Genomic DNA, 21,758 nt, shown 5'->3' on the forward strand with positions numbered 1-21,758 from the left:
CCCCTGGCCAGGGCTGTCTCCTTGGTCCTCTTTTTCTTTCAGGATCCTAACTGGGAATAGGGTTTTACTGCTAGTAGCAAGACTAGGTTATTTATATGTGCTATATTCTATCCCCTGTGACATAAAATCCTTGGGTATGGCCCTTCCCTGTGTGGTATCTTTAAAATGTTGCTTTGGCAGCATGTTGGCCCCTGAGTTAGGGGAGGAACTTGGTCCATGCAGGGCAGAAATAAGCAGGGAGGAGAAAAAGTGGGTGCTCAGTTTGGGGGGGCTGGCTCCTTGTCCCACCTCTCCTTCCACCACTTGGGCAGGGGGCATAACAGCTGCTGGTGGTTTGAGGGTTGCAGTTACAACTTAGTCCTTGACAACTTCGGGGTTTGGAGGCCTGAGGTGAGGGTTTGGGGAATGATTCTTTTTTTTTTTTTGCCACTCCATGGAATTTCTGTATCAAAGACAATCTCTAAATAATCTTGCTCTCTTCAGGGTTATTTTGTCTATTCTGTATCAGATACTTTTTTATTTATATTTTAAATAAATGTTTAATTTTAGAATAGTTTTAGGTTTACAGAAAAGGTGCAGAGATAGCATAGAAAGCCCCTGTAAACCTTTCACTCTGGATTCCCACTCCGTAATCTTTTAATTAATTGAGATTTTCTTGCCATTACTTATTGTTAGTCAAATGAGAAAACAGGCAAGTCTTGGGAATTTTTAAAAAACATTGTGGCCAGTGGCTGCCTCCCAGTTCTTACAGGTTTTCAGTTTTCAGTTATGCTCCTCCGTTTTGGCTTCATGTATATGTTGAGCTCTGGGCTGGGCCAAGCCAGTGGCAAAGGCAAAGCTAAGTTGAACGTTGCCAGGATCCAGAAGCAAAGCTCTAGAACGAGTGGAAGCCAGGTTCACATCCCTGCTCTGCAGTGTGATAACCTTGTGCCTGGGCACATTTATCTGGGCCTCGTTTTCCTCATATGGGCATCCCTAATTAGCTGGAAACCCTGGTGGTGTAGTGGTGAAGTGCTGTGACTCCTAACCAAAAGGTTGGCAGTTGGAATCCACCAGGCGCTCCTTGGAAACCCTATGGGGCAGTTCTACTCTGTCCTTCCTATAGCGTCACTGTGAGTCGAAATTGACTCGACAGCAGTGGGTTTGATTGGTGTTTGCATGAGTTGCTGCTCTTCCCTGAGCCTGTTCTTTACCAGTGAAAGGAGGGAGATGAGTTTTACTCTGCAAGGTTGTTTTAAGGAACAGATGGAAGTTGGTAAAGCCCATCTCACAGTTCTTGGAGACTTGTTCTTCAGGGATGGGTTGAAGCCTCCTGTTCTTCCATGCCCTCTGTGTCTGGCTCAGTTCCTTTCACTGAGCACTTATCCCGTTGTCTGAAGCCAACTCTTTTGCCTTTTATACAGTGAGCCCCTTGAAGGCAGGATTATGCCTCATCTTCCCTTGTACTTCTGGCCTTCAGCTTCAGTAAACATTTGTTAAAGAAACCCATCAAAGGAATTTCCTTCTTTCACTTGCTTATCTAAATCCAGCCTTTTGTAGAGTGATGAATTAACTGGTGTGCAAGGGTTAAGTGTCTCCCTGCTAACCAAAAAGTCATAGGTTCAAACCCACCAGTCTCTCTGTAGAGAAAGATATGGCAGTCTGCTTCCGTAAAGATTACAGCCTTGGAAACCCTATGGGACAGTTCTACTCTGTCCTATAGGGTTGCTGTGAGTCAGAATCAACCCTACGGCAATGGGTTTGGTTTTGTTTTTTTTTGCTGATGAATACTTCAACAAACCCAGAAGTGGTAACAGTGGGAAGATTGATCTCTAATGACAACCTTTCAGATGAAAAGAGAAGGGTAGGTGTTTCCTTGCCTTTTGGGGGCTTCAAAAGTCCTCCTCTCTGGGGTCTTCAATTATCGGAAGTAATGGGAGAGAGCTGTGGGGTGGAGGATGCTGGGCGACCGTCTAAAGCATTTTACATTCTTTCCTATAACATAGGCATTGTTGGTATTTCTTTAAAACATCCTTTTTCTTAAATAAAAGCTACACAGCAATTTACAACCTCCTTGACATTTAAAAACATTAAGAAAGGACAAAAGTGTGTAAAGGGGAGCATCTTCCCCCTTGCTTGCCTTCGGGGCACTGGGCAGTGTTTCCAGCCTTTCGTGGGCCTTTGTTACTTGCTTTAGGGTTGCCAGGCTCGGGCTGTTGCCCCCTCCTAAGTGCTAGATTGCACTTAAAAAAAATTCACAATTATGGGAAGTGTAAATTTCAGGAGACTGGGAGACACAGGGAAACCTGGTGGCGCGGTGGTTAAGAGCTATGGCAGCTAACCAACAGGTCGGCTGTTCAAATCCGCCAGGCGCTCCTTGGAAAACCCTATGGGGCAGTTTTACTCTGTCCTGTAGGGTGTTATAGGGTAAAAAACATCAGAGTTTAGTAAAGCAAAAAGAATATTTTATTCTGCATGTATTCAAAATGACAAAAGTAGGAGGCAGACAGGCATGCTGCCAGGGCTAGTGTCTGCCTGAATCCAAGGAAATATTACAGGATAAGCAAGAACGGGAAAACGGGCAAGCATGCTGCCGCAGCCATGTCTGCCTGGGTCCAGGGAATATTACAGAGTAAGCAAGAATGGGAAAACGGACAAGCATGCTGCCGCAGCCATGTCTGCCTGAGTCCAAGGAAATATTACAGAGTAAGCAAGAATGGGAAAACGGACAAGCATGCTGCCGCAGCCATGTCTGCCTGAGTCCAAGGAAGTATTACAGAATAAGCAAGAACGGGAAAAAAAAAAAAACGGCCAAGCATGCTGCCGCAGCCATGTCTGCCCGAGTCCAAAGAAAGTTACAGAGTCACCACTATATATTAACATTACAAAACGGGCAGAACCATTGAAAGCTTCACCTTTTCACAGATTGGCTAGAAACTCTGATCCTAAATTTTGAATTGTCCCTCTCAACAATCATTGGTACAGGTTTCAGTAATGACAGTCAAGAGGGTCTTCATTGGTCCAGCAAATTTCTGTTCACTAAATGTTAATAGAAGAAGATAAGATTGGAAATTCTTTTGTGTTCTGGCTTACATGAAAGGTTCCCTGAAAGATATTTTCCAAAATAATTCTCCTTTCTTTATCTCAGGGCCTAGTTGATGTGTCCCTGTGAGTCCTTGTGAGCCCAGCTCCAGCTAGGTCGCATTCTCTATGCTCAAGGACAGGGAATAATGACTCCAACATTATTTTCTAAATCAAGGGTCATCATGAGACAGAACAGACTTGATGGCTATAGCAATGGGTTAGGAGACAGAGACTCAGGCCTTTTTTTCCTTCAGATGCAGTGTAAACAGTACTCACATACTTACTGTCTTGCCATCCTGGCTCCCTTCCTCACCTCAGGCAGGGTTCTCAGTTGTCCAGAATGTCCCAGCCCGAGAGCCAGCATTGCTGACAGCGCAGGAGGGGGCGGGGCTGGAATCACTGAGCGTTTTGCCTGCAGCCCATGGCTGAAGCCCTCCTACTTATGTACCCCGGTTCCACCAAATGGGGGTGTTCTGACCCGTTTTATTACTTTTCCTCATTCGAAATGATGGGTCCGTGGTAACATCCAATCATCATTCTCTCCTTCATTCGAGACCCTGAGAGGCATCTTTTTCCTTATTTTTAAGAAATTAAGTTAAAATAAAAAACATAAAACAAAAAATTAAAACTAAAAAGGATGATTCCTCACCAGAGGGACCGCTAGTTTGGAATTTGCAAGTTTTTACTCATTCTCTGCGCTTGCACAGAGAAATCTTACATGGCTAAAGAGCAATAGACAAATTAGTCCCGTTTGCTTTTTTTGTAAGATGGAAAAATATTTTCAAGGTGGTGTCAGGATTGTTCAGAGGATTGTGCAGGGTCTTATGACCCTGTGTGTGTGAGAAAGTGTAGGTTTTTAACAAAAATAATATCATAATATGTTTTTGTGTACTGCTTTTTAAAATTTAATATACCTCAGACACTTATTCCATGTTAATACAGACGTAAGGTTTTTATCTATCCCATATTGAATGGTTTTATTTCTTTACGCTATTTGTTATTTAATGATTCAGTCCCCTGTTGCTGGGCCTCTTTCTCCCCACCCCACTTCGTTTTGTTTGTTTGTTTAAACATTGCAATGAGCATTCTTTAACATTTATCTGTAGGCCAGTGTGGGTGTGTCTGTAGTTTCAAGGTCAAAGGATATGCCCTTCGTAAATTCCTTTTTCAAAAGATGATACAACTTATATCCTTGACAACCGTGTAAGGACCCCTCACTAGCACAGAAGGTTATTAATTCTTAAAATTTTTGCTATTTTGAAAGCTAAATAAAAATAAAAGGACTTTTTAAAAACACAGCTGTGCCAGACCTGGGAATTCATAGGGCTTCAAACAAAGCCTTCTTACCCGGAGACCTGGGGGCTGCCAGGATGCTCTCTGGCTCTGTGATTCCCTGTTTGAGGCTTAATCATGCCACCTCCTGGACTCTCCCAGCCTTCCCTGATTGCTTCTTTTTCTGAGTTCCTCCCCTTCACCTTTGTTCCCAGTGGGGCTTAGTAGGTACTCAGGAGCCACCGCTTCTTGTCCAGTGTGTTTGGAAGTCGCTTCTTGTCCAGTATGTTTGGAAGTGAAGATGCGAGTAGGTGGGTGGGACTGGTCTCTGTCAAGCCCTGGAGCGGCCTCTGCCTCTGTCCCTTGCCCAGTGTCCCTCCACTCTTGCTCTGAGATCAGCTCCTTTGTGTACGTGCAGAGGCCATGCTGGACTGTCTGCTGCCAGGGTCCCCCAGGCACCCAGAAGTCCCCTGTGACATTTGCTGGAAACACACTTCTGCAAGGCAGAGTCACAGCTGCTCTCTGTCATCCGGCAGGCATCTGTGGCAGGTCTTGGGTTTTACAGGCTTGGACGATGACAGGGTGATAAAGGGCTGATAAAATTCCCTGGGGGGGGGTGGGGGGGTGGGGAGCTGTGCTGACCTGCCTACTCCTGGACAGGCTTCTTCCTTCTCTATCGTAGCCTGCGCCCTGTCTGGCCAAGTCTCGATCCCAGGTGATTAGGTCAGACCTCTCTTTGGGGCCTGAATCGTTTCTAGTGCAAGTCTTCAGTTTCGTCAAATAAAAAATAAATCCAGACTTTGACGAGAGGCTTTATTCAGAAAGAAAAGAGGGAACGGAACCACTACAACCTGAGGAGGAGAGAACTCTGACCTCAGGATCGGCAGGTGCCTCGAACATCAGGAAAGAACAGTTTTCTAGTATAGAGACTGAGAGTAAACAAAAGGAGCCCTGGTGGTGCAGTGGTTAAAGTGCTTGGCTGCTAACCAAAAGGTCGGTGGTTCCAACCCATGGCTGCTCTGCTTCTGTGAAGATTACAGACTTGGAAACCCCGTGGGCAGTTCTACTCTGTCCTGGAGGGTCACTATGAGTTGGAATCGACTTGATGGTAACGGGTTTGATTTTTTGGTTTTCTGCATGTAAACAAGGATGGGAAGAACCAGACGTGGGGAAGTGGGAAGAAGGGACAATGTCTCCAGGAACGGATCTTACAGAGGGTAGCATGTTGGCTCAGGCTGAGGGTGGGCCAGAGTATGGGAACTTGGAGAAGGAGAGCAGCTTGACTGAAGTTTGGATAATGAGCATTTTGTTTCCGATTGCTCAGTGGAGACAAGCAATTCAGCTGTGCATTTATGAGATAAGGAATGGGAATTTGGAGGGAAACCCTGGTGGCATAGTGGTTAAGTGCCACAGCTGCTAGCCAAAAGGTCAACAGTTTGAATCCACCAGGCACCTCTTGGAAACTCTGTGGGGCAGTTCTACTCTGTCCTATAGGGTCGCTATGAGTCGGAATCAACTCGACGGCAGTGGGTTTGGTTTTTGGTTTTTTGGTGTCTGGCCTTGTCACAGGTGAACAGGGGCCCATGCTAAGTCATATGGGGAGGGTAGTTACTTGGCAGTAAGCTGTTTTCCTGAACACAAGGTTGGGGGGGGGGAGGATTTCTTTAACCACTGCTGTTTGCCTGTGTTATAGTTTACTTTTTTTTTTTATAGTTTACAGGTGTTTTTTCCTTTAAGGTGATATTCCCTATCTCTGGACAGATCTCCTGGGTGGCCTGTCTGGTGAGCCTCAGTTATTAAGTCGATAGAAAGGAAGGTGTCAAAAGCAACGGCAGCTCTTTTCTTCTGGATCTGTCTGTCCTCCTTCCGTGAAAATGCACTTGCTGAGGCCACGCACCCTGCCGGTATCGGCAGAATAAAGCAATGGGAGCTCCAAACAGGCTCTAGTGCAAAACAGTCCACCTCCACCAAAGTCCCGAGGCTTGGAATGATCCTTGTTAGCGGAACCACATAGTAGTCAGGGCAGGAGCTGTCTCCTCCAGATGTTTTGTTCAGTGGGAGTATTTTGGTGATAAAAGTACTCTGCAACGCCCTTCTGAGAGCAGAGGCAATCTGTTAAGTAGCTTCTGCTTCATGGTGGAAACGTGTCACAACACCCATGGGTTACGATTGACAGAGTATCTGTGGGCCAGCTGACAGCTCCCAGGAGACAAAAGGGCAGTTTCAGGGAGACGTTGTTAGGCAAAGTGACAGGGTCGGGGAGCCCTGCGCAGCAGCTGAATTCCCAGGGCTGGCTTGGGCTTTGCTGCCTTGAGTTCACAGCCAGCTGCTGCTGCAGTTGGGCCTGTGGTGGGGAGGCTGACTCAGACATCTGGAAGATGCTTGTGTGGATTTCACCCCAGGATCAGAGGAAGAGAGAAAGGGAGGTTGTGGTTGCAGGGGAAAGTTAACCTGATGAAGTGGATGCAACTTGGATCCTTGTGCTCTGTGCCACCGGTCCTGATAATTACTTAGTAACTCAGGACATGTTTTATTTTTATTACTGAAAAAAGAAAGGTTAGAGCTCTGGTGGCAAAATATGGTACAAAACAAGGACAGATGGTACCACGCAAGTTCAGCCTGGCATGGAGGTCATTGGCTTTGTTAGTTATCTTTAGAGGTCATCTAGTTTAGGGCCTAAAGTCATCCCGTGATGTCCCAGGGGTTCCGGAGACCGAGGGACTGGCAGCGTGAATGGGACTGTAGGCTCCACAAACCCCAGTTCTCAAAAGAATATGAAGACTCACTCATTTCCAGATGAGGGAATAGGACCTCTGTTAGTTTTCGATTGCTTCTGTAACAAATTACCTCAAACTTGGTGGCTTAAAAGAACACAAATTTATTATCGTACAAGACTGTAGGTTAGAAGTCCAGCACGGTTCTTTCAGGGCTAAGATCAGGGTGTCAGCAGGCTACGTTCCTTCTGGAGGCTCTAGGGGACTGGGAGAATCCGCTTCCTTGCCTTTTCCAAGTTCTAGAGGCTGCCTGTGTTCCTTGGCTTACACCCCAGTTCTCCATCTTCAGAGCCAACTGTGTTTCCGCTTCATCTGACCCTTCTGTCATTGTCACATTCCCCTCTGATCACAGCCGGCCAAGGGTCTCCGCTTTTAAGGACTCATGTGCTTACATCGGGCCCACCAGATAATTCAGGATCATCTCCGCATCTCAAGATCCTCAACTTCACACCTTCAAAGGGCCTTTTGCCACGTAAGGTAGTGTAGTCACAGGTTCTGGAGATTAGGATGTGGATGCCTTTGGGTGCCCATTATTCTGCCTGCTGCAGGGTCATGTGAGTGTGGTGGCTTGCCACGTGGAAAGGAGGTGAGTGACAGAAACAAGTCCAAGGATCCAGGTCTCGTGACTGGTCAGGGCTTTAGTTCCTTCCTTCCTGTCATTTGCCCGCACTGCATGACTCCTGTCGGAGTGGTCTCTGTCACAGGCTGTACCCCTAACTGCAGCCAGTTTGTCTCCGGGTATGAGACTGTGGGCATGAGGAGAATGGAAGGAGCTATTCCCTCCTCTGGGAAAAGGGGCGGAAGCAAGGAGGGGACCCCATGACCTCTGCCTTGCTGTGTGATAGTTTGTTGACTGCTTATCTTACTGTATTAATAGGGGTCTGTCCTTGCCAAGGTTCTTTGTGTGCAAGGAACAGACTCTCAGGCGCACTAGCTTAAATGAAGTGAGTGGGGATGTTTAATGTAGCTGCTGGTTGCAGCTTTTATTGAGCACCTCCTATGTGCCCGAGAGAGCCCACTGGGACCCATCAAGGTTTTCAGTTCTCTCTCTCTCTGTCCTTTTCCCCTTTTCTATGAGAGAAGCAGTTCTCGGATCTTTCTGTGCAGTAGCTTCACTCTCTTGCTTATTTACACCAGATCAGCTCTTTTTCAGACACTTCCTTTGGAGACCTCACCCCTAAGACTCTCCTCTGCTTAGCCCAGCTCCTCACAGCTACCTGGCTCAGTCTGTGTCTGCTCATTTCCCATTCTGAAGAGATACATCTGAATAGCTGTGCTTGGACCAGCTGTCCCGTTGGCTTGGAAGTGGATGAGGGGCATGGTCACTTGTGTCTGAGGGTGGGGTAGATGGTAGCACCTGAGTTTTGTATGGTGGCCTTACCTTATTCAACAGATGTTAATGTGGAAATACTTCTTTCAATTTGAATTTGAATTTGTGTTGTTTTGAAACAGCTTTTATTTTGAAACAATTTCAAACTTACAGAAAAGTTGCAAGAATGCAAATAACTTCTGCATAGCCTTCAGCTAAATTCATCTGTTATAAACATTTGCTTTATCAATCTCTGTATACATGTTATCTTTTTCTGAACCCTTTGAAAGTGAGTTACACACATAATGTTCCTTTACCCCTGAATATTTCAGCAAATATTTCCTAAGAACAAGGATGTTCTCTCTCATAACCACGGCTCATGTCATAAAAGCAGGACATCTGCATATTTTTATGCAGATAACATGAGTGCTGTATGTTTGTTTGCCAACCACGAAATTCCCTATTTTTGTAAACCTTATATATGTGGGCACATTATTTATGTGGGTGTGTTATTTGTGAAAAAATAACTGCAACATGGAGGTACTGTTACATAATATACAGTTCATATCCAAATTTTACCACTTATCACAGTACTGTCCATTATAGCAACTCTTTCCCTGATCTAGGATCCCATCCAGGATCATACATTGCATTTAGTTGGCAGTCTCTTTAGTCTCTTTTCGTTGGGAACAACTCCTCTGCTTTTCTTTGCCTTTTGTGATGTTGACCGTTTTGAAGCATACAGAGCAGTTATTTTGTTGTAGTTTGGGTTTGTATGACGTTCCCTCACTATAAGCTTCCTCATGATGAGATGTAGAATGCTATTCAGGTTATCCCCCACTTAGGACCGGGTCCGTTCCGAGGACCCTGTTGTAAGTCGATTCTGATGTAAGTTGAATCCCTTTTTTTTTTCCAGTTTTCATAGCTTGCTGTACAGCGGTGTTTTGAACAGTAAATCATAACAGTGAACGTCTGAGATTGATAACATCAGCAAATTACATGCTGCAACATTGTATGTCGTACATAGGACTAATGATGAGATTAAAAAAAAGTAAAGACAGTCATAAGTGCTAAGTATGGTTTGTGGAAACGTGTGTTATGTCGTGAGTTGGAGACTGCCTATATAAATGATGTTTTGTATCCTTCTCAGTGCCTCACGTCAGGAGGACATGATGTCATTTTGTCCCATTATTGGCGATATTAACTTGGATCCCATTGTTAATACGCAGTTGAATTTGCATAATTTAATCTACCTGTTCTAGAGAGGTTGGGCATTTAAAGAGGACACTTTTCTCCTCTAAAGTATTTGGAAGGGTCTGGTTTGAAAGTGCTTTTTGTATACTGGATTTTCCTAAGGGGGACACCTCTGTTCTCAGCAGGTGTACTCTTGAGTACAGGTGGAGGGATTACTGCCCCAGATTGCTCGTTGTGAGGAATAAATTGCGTGAGATTTGAACAGAGCTTTACCTCTGCCCTGGAGCCCTGGTGGTGCAGTGCTTAAAAGCTCAGCTGCTCAACAAAATGTCAGCAGTTTGAATCTACCAGACACTCCTTGGAAACCCTATGGGGCAGTTTTGCTCTATACTATATTTTTTTATAGGGTCACTATATAGTGAGTTGGAATCAACTCGATGGCAACAGGTTTATCTCTGCCCTTGTGGTAAGAGTGAGGTCCATCCTGGCATAGAAACACAAATGCAGTGATAGCAGGGAGTTCCCTTTGAATATGTCTGACTACCATGGCTGCCTTGGAATTTCCAAGGAGTGGAAAAGACAGATCTGGGCACAGACACACCTTTTCCTAGCACACATTTGGCAATTCTGTAAATGGTCAAGATGATGCCACTGCATTTTCTCCTTTGTGGGTCACTTCTCTTCTGACTTTGGCTCCTTGGGCTGAGTTCAGTTCAGTCAACTCGCATGATGTGTACACATCAGGCTGGTGAGACTCACGGTGGTTGTTCTAACAATGGTTATGAGATTTCTTGTAGAGGTGACTCTTGGGACTCAGGAGGCTGCCATGTGGAAGGGACGAGGCTCCTTGGAGCTTTGGAGATTTTCAGTTTGATTGTTGTTGTTAGTTGCCGTTGAGTCAGCTCTGACTCATGGCGACCCCATGTACAACAGAACAAAACGTCGCCTGGTCCTGTGCCATCTTCATGATTGTTGGTATGTTTGAGGCTGTTGTTGAGGCTATTGTGTCGGGCCTTCCAATCAAGGACCTCATCTTCCAGCTCTGTTTTGGATGATACTCTATTAACGATCCATGGGGTTTTCTCCCCAGTTTATCTTAGTTTGGAAGCTCCACTAAAACCTGTCCACCACGAATGACTGTGCTGGTATTTAAATTACTGGTGGCATAGCCTCCAACATCATAGCAATGTGCAGGCCAGCACAGGACGTCACACTGACAAATGGGGAGTGGTCAGTTCTGTTATGGCCGGTATTATCCTGGATCAGTGCTTCTCAAGCTTCTTCCAGTTTATGAATTGTTTTACATCAGGCATTTGACCCTGCTGATACCTGTTGTTCCCACTTGTCATTACATTGTAAAAGCAAACACAGTGACCACATGTAGTTCGGTTTAGGATTAATAGGGAAAGTTTAGTATTATTTTTAAATGAAATATGACAAATGTTCCCTCAAAAAATAAATGCTCATTATGAACAAAAATGTATCTTGACCATCCTACCTAGTACCCTGTTAAAATATTGAGGGAATGTATAAAGGAGTATGACACAGTCCCTGATCTCAAGGAACTTACAGACTGCTCGGGATGGGGCCCAGAAATAAAGGTGGCTCAGGTGAGACGTGATGAATTACCTAGGATTGGCACAGAAAGCTGCTGAAGAACTACAGATGGTGGTGGGAGTAGGAATGGGGAACTCTATCTGGAGAGGCAGGAAAGGCTTGACTGACAAGGGAGTCTGAGCTGAGCCTTGGAGAGCGGTGTGGGGACGGGAGGTCACAGGTTCATGGTTTGGCAGCAAATGCTTACCCTGCAGAATCAGCAGGACCCAGTGAAACTAGACTGTGAGAATCCCTGTAAAATCGCCAGAGTTTCTGTTTGTGGGGGAGCTTGAGTAATTGTTGAATGGCTGTCCAGCACTGCTAATTAGAAAAATTTTCAAATTCATTTGATGAAACACAAATGGGAAGTCTTTATAAGCTAGTATTGCTTGAGTGATTGTTTTCAGAATACAATGAAGAGCTAAATAGCTGAGTTGATCTCAAAATATTTATTGAGCTTAGTGCCATGATAGTTTATCTACTGAGCTGCTGACTTACTCCAAAAAGAGGACAGTGAAAGTATGAATGTTCTAAGACTGGCTGATTGACAGTATAGATACAAGTCACCCAGCTCCTCGAAGGACATAAAAGTGTGTATACACATGGTTCCTCTTATACCTCTTTCTGTATTTTCTCTTTGGAATTTTTTATGTTTTGTCATCTATGAAAAACCAAACTGAAAAGGTCTACACAGGTGTAGCTTTTCACATATGACACCGCATAGGTACCTTTAAAATGACCTAAAAAAACCTATTGCTGTTGAGTCTATTCGGACGTACAGCAACCCTACAGAACAGAGTAGTACCACCCCACAGGGTTTCCAAGGAGCGGCTGGTGCATTCGAACTGCTGACCTTTTGGTTAGCAGCTGAGCTCTTAAACACTGCACCACCAGGGCTCCTTAAAATGACCAGCCTCAGAACATGTACTGTGTAACCATTCACTCTTAAGAAGCATTCCCTGAATCTTTTCATGCAGCTAATTAAATACTGGAGAACTTTATTTATTAACACCTCTTCCCCTCCAGACACCAAATACCTGATGATGGTGGCTTTGAAATATGTTTACACATTTTTTGGTACTCTGTTCTTTGAGAGACAGAGCCTAATTCTCCTCCCTGTGAGCGTGGGCTGGACTCAGAAGTGAATCATTAATGTATAGATCAAAGCGGAAGTGATGGTAAGTGACTTCAGAGACAAAGTCATAAAAGGCAGTTTGGCTTTCTCCTTGCTCTCTCTCTTAGTTTACTTACCCTGGGGAAAGTCAGCTGCCATAACGTGAACACACGCAGGCAGCCTATGGAAAAGCCCACATGGGAAGAAACTGAGGCCTCCACGTCAATGTGCCATATTGGAATTGGATCCTCCTCCAGACCCCAGTTAAATCTTCGGATGATTGCAGCCCCTGCTGACAACCCAAATGCAACTACATCAAAGACCCTGAGCCCAAACCACCCAGCTAAGTCACTCAGATTTCTGACTCACAGAATCCATGAGATAATAAATGTTTTTTTTTTTTCAATTGTGGTAAAATATACGTAACAAAAAGTTTGACTTTTTACCCATTTTTAAATGTACAATCTAGTGACATTAATCACATACATCATGTTGTGCAGCCATCTCCACTATCTATTTCTGAAAGTTTTTCGTCACCCCAAGCAGAAACTCTCAGTACCCGTTAAGCAGTAACTCCCCGTTCTCTCTTCCGACTGCCCCTGTAACCACTAATAAACTTTTGTGCCTATGCATTTGCCTCTTCTAGATATTTCCTAAAAGTGGGATCATACAATATTGGGTTTTTTGTGATTGACTTTCACTCAGCAAACTTTTCAAGGTTTGTTCTGTTCACGTTGTAGAATGTATCAGGACTTCATTTCTGTTTATGGCCAAGTATTATCCCACGGTATGGATGGATATACCACATTTTGTTTATCCATTCCCCTGTTAACGGACACTGGGGTTGTTTCTACCCTTTGGCTATTGTGAAAATGCTGCAGTGAATATTGGTGTGCATGTGTCTCCCTGACTTGCTGTTTTTAGTTCTTTTTAGAATATACATAGGAGTGAAATTGCACTGTTTGTTTTAGGCCACTAAGTTTTGGAGTTAGTAATTCATTATGCAGCAATAGATAACTAATACCCTCATACAGAGTAAATAATAGATCTTTGGCAAGGATTCGGCCTACTTGTAGCATTGGTTTTACTATTATAAGCCTTATTTTATGGGCTTTTAAAATGATAGCTAGCTTGATAGATATATTAACCACCCTCTTCTGACCTTTCTTTTAACCTTGCTAAGGTTAAGGAGCTCTGGTGGTGCAGTGGATAAAGTGCTTGACTGCTAACCAGAAGGTTGGAGGTTTGTACCTACCAGCTGCTCTGTGGGAGAAACTTGTGGCAATCAGCTTCTGTAAATATTACTGCCTTGGAAATCCTATGGGGCAGTTCTGTTCTGTGCTATAGGATTGCTATGAGTAGGAATTGACGGCAGCAGGTTTGTTTGTTTTTTTGGTTGCTAAGATTAAACTGCTTCATGGGTTCATTTGTTTCTCAAAATATTTTTTTGATTTGTTCTGGGAAGTTGTTAATGCTTGAACTTACTTGTGGAGGTTATTTCCATGTGACTTGGGACACATGTTTGTTCGTGTCCTCAGAGGCATCGGCAGGAACAGCAGACCTTCAGCACATCCCAGAGACAGCTGGTGTGAAAAAATAACAATGCCTGGGCATATATTCCCAGAGGCTCTGCTTGTGCCTGAACTGGAGTAAAAATTACAGGCAGCCTTCTGAAAACTAGATTTGGAGATGTTCCGTCTCCCCAAAAGGCTACTAATAAGTTAACTCCTTAGGAGCCCTGGTGGCACAGTGGTTAAAACGCTTGCCTGCTAACCAAAAGGTCAGTGGTTTGAACCTGCCAGCCTTCTGCGGGAGAAAGATGTGGCTGTCTGCTTCTGTGAAGATTTACAGCCGTGAAAACCCTCAGTCCTATAGGGTCACTATGAGTTGGGATTGACTAAGTGGGTTTATCCTGTGCCTTGGTGTTAGCAGAAGCTTCTCAGGGCTGTGCACATTCTTAATTTTTAAAGACACCGATTTATGTCATTGCTTTTGTACATGTGGAATTCTTGTATGAGGAAGAGTCTTTGGCTACATGAGAGTCCTGTGTCCCCAGTACAAAAATGGTAAATAAACGTGGTCTTGTGGGCTTAGGGTGTGATGTGAGCTTTGGGGAGGGAGTGCAGAGGGAAGCTGAGGTTGATAGAATATGGACAGGATGTCTAGAAAATGCAAAGAATAAGGCTTTGAGAAGAACTAGAATAAAATACAGGTTTTTTAATACCATGAAAATGTGATGGTGTCTCATTGACTTTGTTGTCTTTTGGGAAGGGGTAATCCAGAATGAGTGGGTGTTCTAAATAATTGAAGTTTTTCTCAGTTACAAGCCAAAGTGTTCTCAATTTTTGTTGCAAATCTGGGTGAAGTACATTAAATGAGTCCCTGCTTTAAGAAGTGGCAGGTAATTATCATCATTTTACCTTTTCCTTGTGACTCAGAATTCTGTGCTTTGCTGACCCTTTGGACTGGTGGGGGGATGGGTTGCTCCCGTCTCTGACTCTGTCTCAGGAGCCCCCGTATCTGTGCTGTTTGTGTAGTACCATGCTTCAGAAAGTTGCCAGGTATACCCAGTATCTTAGGCTGGGTTCTCTAGAGAAGCAAAACCAGTGCAGCATATAAATATATATAGAGAGAATTATATAAAGGAAATAGCTCACATGTTTGTAGAGGCTGGGGAGTCCGAAGTCTGTGGGTCAGGCCGGAGGTTTTCCTGACTCATGCAACCTCAGGCGCTGGCGAATCCAAGATCAGAAGGTCAGACAACAGGCCCCTGGCTCACAGGCTGTGGAGGCCAACGTGTTGCAAGACTGTCAGGTAAGATGGCAGGTAAGCTGCTAGCTCAAGTCCTGATAACTGGTGGTCAAGATGAACAGGAACTAGTTGCAGGATCCAGAGTGAGCAAAACCCAGTGAATCTTGCCAGAAAGCCCACCTATATTGGATGCAGGCCACAACCCCAAGGAAATGCCCTTTCATCTGATTGGCTGCTCACAACAGGTCACATCATGGAGGTGATCACATTACGTCAGATCTCATTATGGAGGTGATTACATCCTTAAAAAGCTGCCAAACTGTTATAACTGCCAAACCATGAAGATCATGGCCCAGCCAGGTTGACACACAACCGTAACCATCACACCCAATAACCAGGTTGATAGATTCTGGCCTTAGGGAGATTGCTGTCTTCTCATGTGACTTTGAGTGCATGGAGTTAACTGTGGCTGTTTTAGTTTATTGCCCGGAAGCCTTTTCTGATTGCTTCAGAGTTGGTGACCTTGTAACAGATGGGTTGACATTGGTATATGTGTGTCTCCCAGATACTTTTTGTCAGATCGCTCTTGAGACAATTTGCACATCTGACTCTTAACGACAGTTCTGTGGGGTGCTTGGACCAGGCCTTACTAACAGTCTGAGCATTGCCTTTCTCCCTTCTTTCTGCTAGAAAGGGGTCTCTCCATCCTTCCATGAATGTGTACCCTGAGTTCTTTCTCATGTTCAGGAATGTACTTTCAGGCAGATAAAGCTTCACTTCACCAAGAAAAAAAAAGCCAGTGATTGGCTTCTGAGAACTGAGAGGGGATAAGGATGGGACTGGTAGGGAAATTGTTTTCCCCTCAGATTTTTTGGTGTGTATGTGTGTGTTTTAATAACTTATTAAATGTCCAGCACAATTTCATGAGCAATCTAAGTTATTCAGATTGATTTTATGACTTCTATTTATTATATAAATAATGTATGCTATTAGAGATAAATTCTCATCAATAGACCCAAAAACCCAAACCCGTTGCTGTCAAATCAACTCTGACCCTAAAGGACAGAGTAGAGCTGCCCCATAGGGTTCCCAGGGAGCACCTGGTGGATTCGAACTGCCGACCTTTTGGTTAGCAGCCATGGCACTTAACCAGTACACCACCAGGGTTTCTTCACCAATAGAAGAAAGTTAAAATTACCCTTAGAATCTTACTGCCTGGAGATAGCCTCAGTTCGTAAAATTGTAATGAATTCTGCTTCAAAATTTCTAAAAATCATAAAATTTATAAATGAAAATGTGCAAATAAGATTTTTTTTATTTGCAGTAACCTGTTCAGAATAAGTGAGGAAAGGAGCCGCCTTCTGTTGGTGGAATTCCTGTAGTCTGAGAACTTTGTGAATTCCTACATCCCGAATGGCCCTTGGCAGCTGGTTTGAGACGGTGCTTTGTCAGGAGGCCAGTAAATGGCTCAGGGTGAGGTTCTGGCCGCCCTTCTAGGGTTGGTTAGAGTATTGGTGGGGCCCTCCTGTTCAGGGGTTCAAGTACTGCAAGGATTGAAAATCTGGAAATAACTGACTGCATTTGATTTGTGCACCCCACTTGCCTTCTTTGGGGTGCTGAGTAGGATGTTTGTGGTCTTACTGGAGAGCCAGCTAAGGGGCCTAAATCATGATCCAAAGCCTGTTCCTGAACAGCTGTCGGCCAGCTGCTGCACGGCTAACTCTGCAGAAGATGAGCTTTCATCCGAGAATGTTAAATAGTGTGAGAAGCCACTGAGCCGCGCTCCCAGCCCGGAGTCCCAGGGACCTGAGTTCACATCCTTCTGTCACCACTTAATGGCTCTGTGACTGCAGATCAGTGACAAAACTGCTGAGCCTCACCTTTAAAATGCAGGTCAGGCACCCACCTTGTAGGATTGTTGTGAGAAGGGCATTAATCAAACAGTGCTTGTAAAGCACCCAGCACCATGCCTGGCTCCTAATAAATACTCAGTAAATGACTCTCCTCCCTCTTCCTACTCTTATTATTTTTATGAGTATAGGGTGGGTTTGAGCAGGTTATTACTAGAAGCAAATGTGTCCTAAACTTGCCTTACAGGAAGGTCCCCTATAACTACACAGCCATGGCTTCTTCACATAATATGCTGGTCCTTATAGGAAGGTCCCCCATATCTACACAGCCATGGCTTCTTCACATAATAAGCCGGCCCAGTGCATGGTGCTCTCAGTCTAGTGTAACTAAGTAACACTAGACATCCTTGTCTGAAAGAAAGGAGATACTGGTGAAGAAGGTTGCTTTTAGATCTGTCAAAATTAGGGATGCAGCCTCTCTCAGTCTAGGTGTTGCTGTGATTCCTTTAATCCTAAGAAGAGGCCAAATGGTGTGAGGCTGGCCAGTAGGTTTCACGTGCACTTTTATCCTCAATGCTTTTGGCATCTCCAGTTGTCCAGTTTCCTGAGCCTTCAGACGGTGTGTTGCCTTGGAGCTGGGGTGAACACAGCCACCGGGCAGGCATCTTAGCCCTACAGCTTCCCACTCTAGGCTTTTGTCTCCAGGGCCGAGGGTGGGGGCCCTTGGAGAAATTTAATTACAGCCTCTGCTTATGGCTGGACCTCAGCTGGCAGGGCCTTGTGGGTTTTAAACAAAAGGCTGAGCCTTTCCAGAAGTAGATTAGGGAGATGTCCATTCAAGCAGGGCATTTGTACCCGTTGCTCATTCTCTTCAGAGCAGATATCTGACTGGGAAAGGACTGTGTGACCTTATTTAGAAAATGGTAACCTTTATTCCCTTAAGAAGGAAAAATCATCACATGGCAGAGGTTCAGGCCCAGGTGTGTGGGTGGGTGCTTTCTGGATGATTCTCCGTTTTAAGAGTCACGTTTCCATGTATGTGATAAATTATCTGTAACTTTTGAATTCCACTGCCCTTACTTTCTTTTTAGTTGAAAAATAAGATCTGTGTCCATATTTTCTGCATATCCTAGGTGTTTGCCCCTTTCTTCCCAGTCCTAGTAGACAAGGATAAAGTTTTTTTTTTTTTTTTTAAAGAAAGAGGAAAAAAGACATTAATTTGAACAGACATTGCCCTGTTCCCCCTCACCCTTGCTGATTCAATTCTGGTAGGTGGTGAGGGAACGCTAAGCAGATTTACTCAAATACAGCTGAAGAGTTCACCTTGCTGTCTTACAGCCAAGCCAGCTCAGCTCCCCTTCAAGCTGGGCTCATAGATGCCCTCTCATGAAGCCTTCCCCATCACCCACCCCCGACTCAGCCCTTCTTTCTCTCTGTTCCCATAACGCTGCGTACGCCATTACTGAGACAGTGATGTTGGCAATATAGTGTCAAGGAGACCGCACTGATGTGGAATCAGAGGACCCAGGGCCAGATCCAGGCTTCTCCTCTTACTAGCTGTGTGACTCTGAGCTTCTGAGCCTGAATTTCTTTCATTGCATTTGCAGTTGTACCGTGTGATGCCTTCTCAGTCTTCTAGCTAGAAATCCTGGAGGACAGGATGCTATTCATCCTGTTATCTCCAGTCATTTATCCAATCATTCATTTCTTCCTAAGGAGGACCCAAGGACCTAAGAATAGAGAGATGAACTTCATACTTTGTGACATGTGGTAGGGGTTATAAACTGCTGCTTCTCCTCCTCTTCCTCCCCTTCTCCCCTGCTGTGTCCTTTGTCCTCTTCTCTGATTTCCCTTCACTTCATCCTCCTCTTCCTCTCCTTCACCTCCCTCCTTGTCCTCTTCTTCCTCCTCCTCTTCCTCCGCTTGTCTCCCCAGCCCGCCTTGTCCTCCTCTTCCTCTTCTCCCCCCCACCTTGCTCCCCTCTTTTCTTTTTAAGTTATCCACACACAGTTGACAAAGCTTCCCATCTTTGTCCCCAGAGCATTCCACTTGAGAGAAGCAGAAAATGGCCCTTATCATTGACCCTGAAGGCAGCACTCCTGAAACCAGTCTTAGAAGCCCTCTTGTAGGAATAATATTTCCAAGTTTAGGAGTAAAGGGAGACGTTACAGTTAAAACATTTTCCTGTCCTCTGCTAGCCAAGTATATGACAGCAAGGGAAGAAGGGGGTCAGGGCATACAGCTTTTAATGAGGTAGGTGGAAATTGGTACCAAGAGGGTGAATACATGGGACAGGAATTGAAGTACCTTGTTAAATAGAAAGTAGATTTCGGGAAGTTTGAAATGCTGGTATTTATGAAATGGGCCCAGGCCTATCATCTGTTCTACCTGGCGAGGGTAAGACGGTTATTACTTTTCCTTTTTCTAGAAGCAATTTTGTGTGTAAAAGCCCTGAATGACCACATTCCACTCCATCCCTTTTATTAACAAAAATATACTTTGTAGGGAGGTGGGGTGTGGTTGGAGAGCCCTTTAAAGATTGGAGCCTGGAGGCATTTGGCTGGTTAATTGCATGCTGGCATTTTGGCTTCTTCCCAGTCTTTCATCAGGGATGACCCCTTATCTGTAATTTCTGGGCATTAAAAAAAAAAAAAAATCCAAATTTCCTCTTTGTTTTTTGAAGCTAAACAGACTATGATAATGATCTAAGAACTTTCCAGAAAGCCAATATAGTGAGTGGGTAGAGTCAAGATGGTTTCTACTGCTAATGGTATCCCATGTGGTTGTTAGGTGCCCTCGAGTCGGTTCCTACTCCCAGCAAGCAAGTGTATAACAGAACGTTATCCCACAGAGGCTATGATTCCAAGTATCATCATGGGTAGAGAGACCAGCCTGGCCAACATAGCTGGGAGCCCTTTTCCTGAATCACTGTTCTCACAGATCTCTTTGGAAGCTGCTGGCCAGCAGAGAGAACTGATCCATTTACTGGGGTGAGGTGTGCGCTGAACAGAGAGAAGTCCTGACTGTGGTTTGCAGGCCTGGCTGCACCTCAGAATCACCTATACAGCTTAAAAAGAAACTACAGGAAACCCCAAGCCCTAGAGGTTCTGTTTAAGTAGGTTTCAGGTGAGAATTGGAGTTTGAGTTGTTAAAGAGCCCCCTTTGTGGCTAGAACAGTCAGTGAGGACTGAGAACTGTCGGCCTTCAGAGTGTGATCCAGGGACCCAGCAGCATTGGTATCACCTGGGAACCTGTTAGAAATGCAAACTGACAGATGGTGGTGGTGAGTAAAATTACTATGAAGAATAAGTACTTTATGGTGAAATCACAAAGCCCCAGTTTCATTATAAAATGAGGTATTTCACGGTGAGGTTCACGTGCGTGAACTTTCAACCTAGCAGATTCTTAAACACTTGAAAACCCTTAGACTAATTTCATTTAAACCACTTTGGAAAGCTGTTTAAAATATGCCGTGTGTTTTTCTGTTTCAAATCGTGTGCGGGGGACAGTATTTTTCCTACTAATTTAGAATCATCATCATTTTATGCTGCCTCGTGACTGTGGTGCGATGAGTAAGTGATTGAGTAGAATGCTGAGAACCATCGCAGGATGACCCCAAGCCTCTTGTGCAGTTTTTTTGCTGAGTCTTTGAGCTTTTCTAAGCTTTTTTGACACCTTCTTTGTGCTCAGTGGCCAATTTCCCTGCTTTCAACTTGCCTGCCGTTCCTTGCCTTCTTAATGGCTACTTGTAATCTGGCAGGAGGGACAATTGACCAGTTTGTTGGAATTAGGCGTACATGATAATTAGAGTTCTGAGTTTAGGCAAGAGGGGCTGACTTTATAGGAAAGAGCACAGCTGGGCGTCTGTCAGGAATTTTAAAACTGTTTCTGGGTTCGTGGCTGTGTTCTGGAGGCCTGGATTGCCACAAGTCTGGCCTATATCTGAGTATCAGTGATAGGAACACTGGGTACATCTGGGTGTTAGGAGATCCACTAACATCGAACGGAGGAGTTTTCTACAAAAGCTGCTTACTGGGGGGTTTTGTTCTTCTTAAAGTTGAATTCTTTTGATGATGCATAATAATGTTACCAATCTATTCCATTTTAAGAAGGAGGGTGAGGTATGTGGAGGGCATGAAAAACTGTTAAAAGAAATTTGGCAAAACTATTAACGGCACTGACACATACCCGAAGAGTGTAAGGGTTATTGCCAAGCAGAGTAGATATCTGCTGGTGGAATGTGGTGGAGTCTAAAATAATTGCTGATTAAATGACCAGTGACAGATGGAGAAGATTTGACCCTTGCCATTAGTACCTCCTAAGACAAAATTGCAGCCACGCCATGTCGATTTTATATAAGCTGAGGAATAAACCTGATGAGATTGGATTTTTTTTTTCTCTAGGCCTACATTTATCTACATTTATATATCCAGCCTGTTCTTTCTGCTTCCTGGGACATTGTTCTTACTTACCGAAAAAAATTGGATAGAGTAATGGCTGGGCTATGGCTCGAAACCAGGCTTCCTTTAAACAAAGATGTTTAGAAATTGAGAAAAAGGAGGCAGCACAAATGTACCGACTGATGAGTGTCGTTTGATATGATTTGCTAGTCGTCAAGAATTCCGTCTTCAAAAATATTTTAAAATCACAATTCAGATGAGGGAGGAGGAGTGAATGTCCCAAATGGATGGTGGCTATTGGTTGTTTTGCCCTGTTTAAAATAAAAACAGCAGGGCTTTCCTGGGCAAAATGAACCTTAATTCCTGGGAGACAAATATTCATTGTTTCCAGCATGCTCAGTCTAGAGGGAGGCATGTTGGCAGCACTTCAACCCG

At 44.4% G+C, this 21,758-nt stretch overlaps 1 protein-coding gene across 7 annotated transcripts in view; it reads left to right on the forward strand.

The window, feature by feature from the left end:
- TLN2 (talin 2) overlaps nt 1–21,758 on the forward strand; it is a 490,123-nt gene that overhangs the window by 96,006 nt on the left and 372,359 nt on the right. The window lies entirely within an intron of this gene.

Source organism: Elephas maximus, chromosome 13 (genome assembly GCF_024166365.1).
Source record: "Elephas maximus indicus isolate mEleMax1 chromosome 13, mEleMax1 primary haplotype, whole genome shotgun sequence".
Lineage (NCBI taxonomy): Eukaryota > Metazoa > Chordata > Mammalia > Proboscidea > Elephantidae > Elephas > Elephas maximus.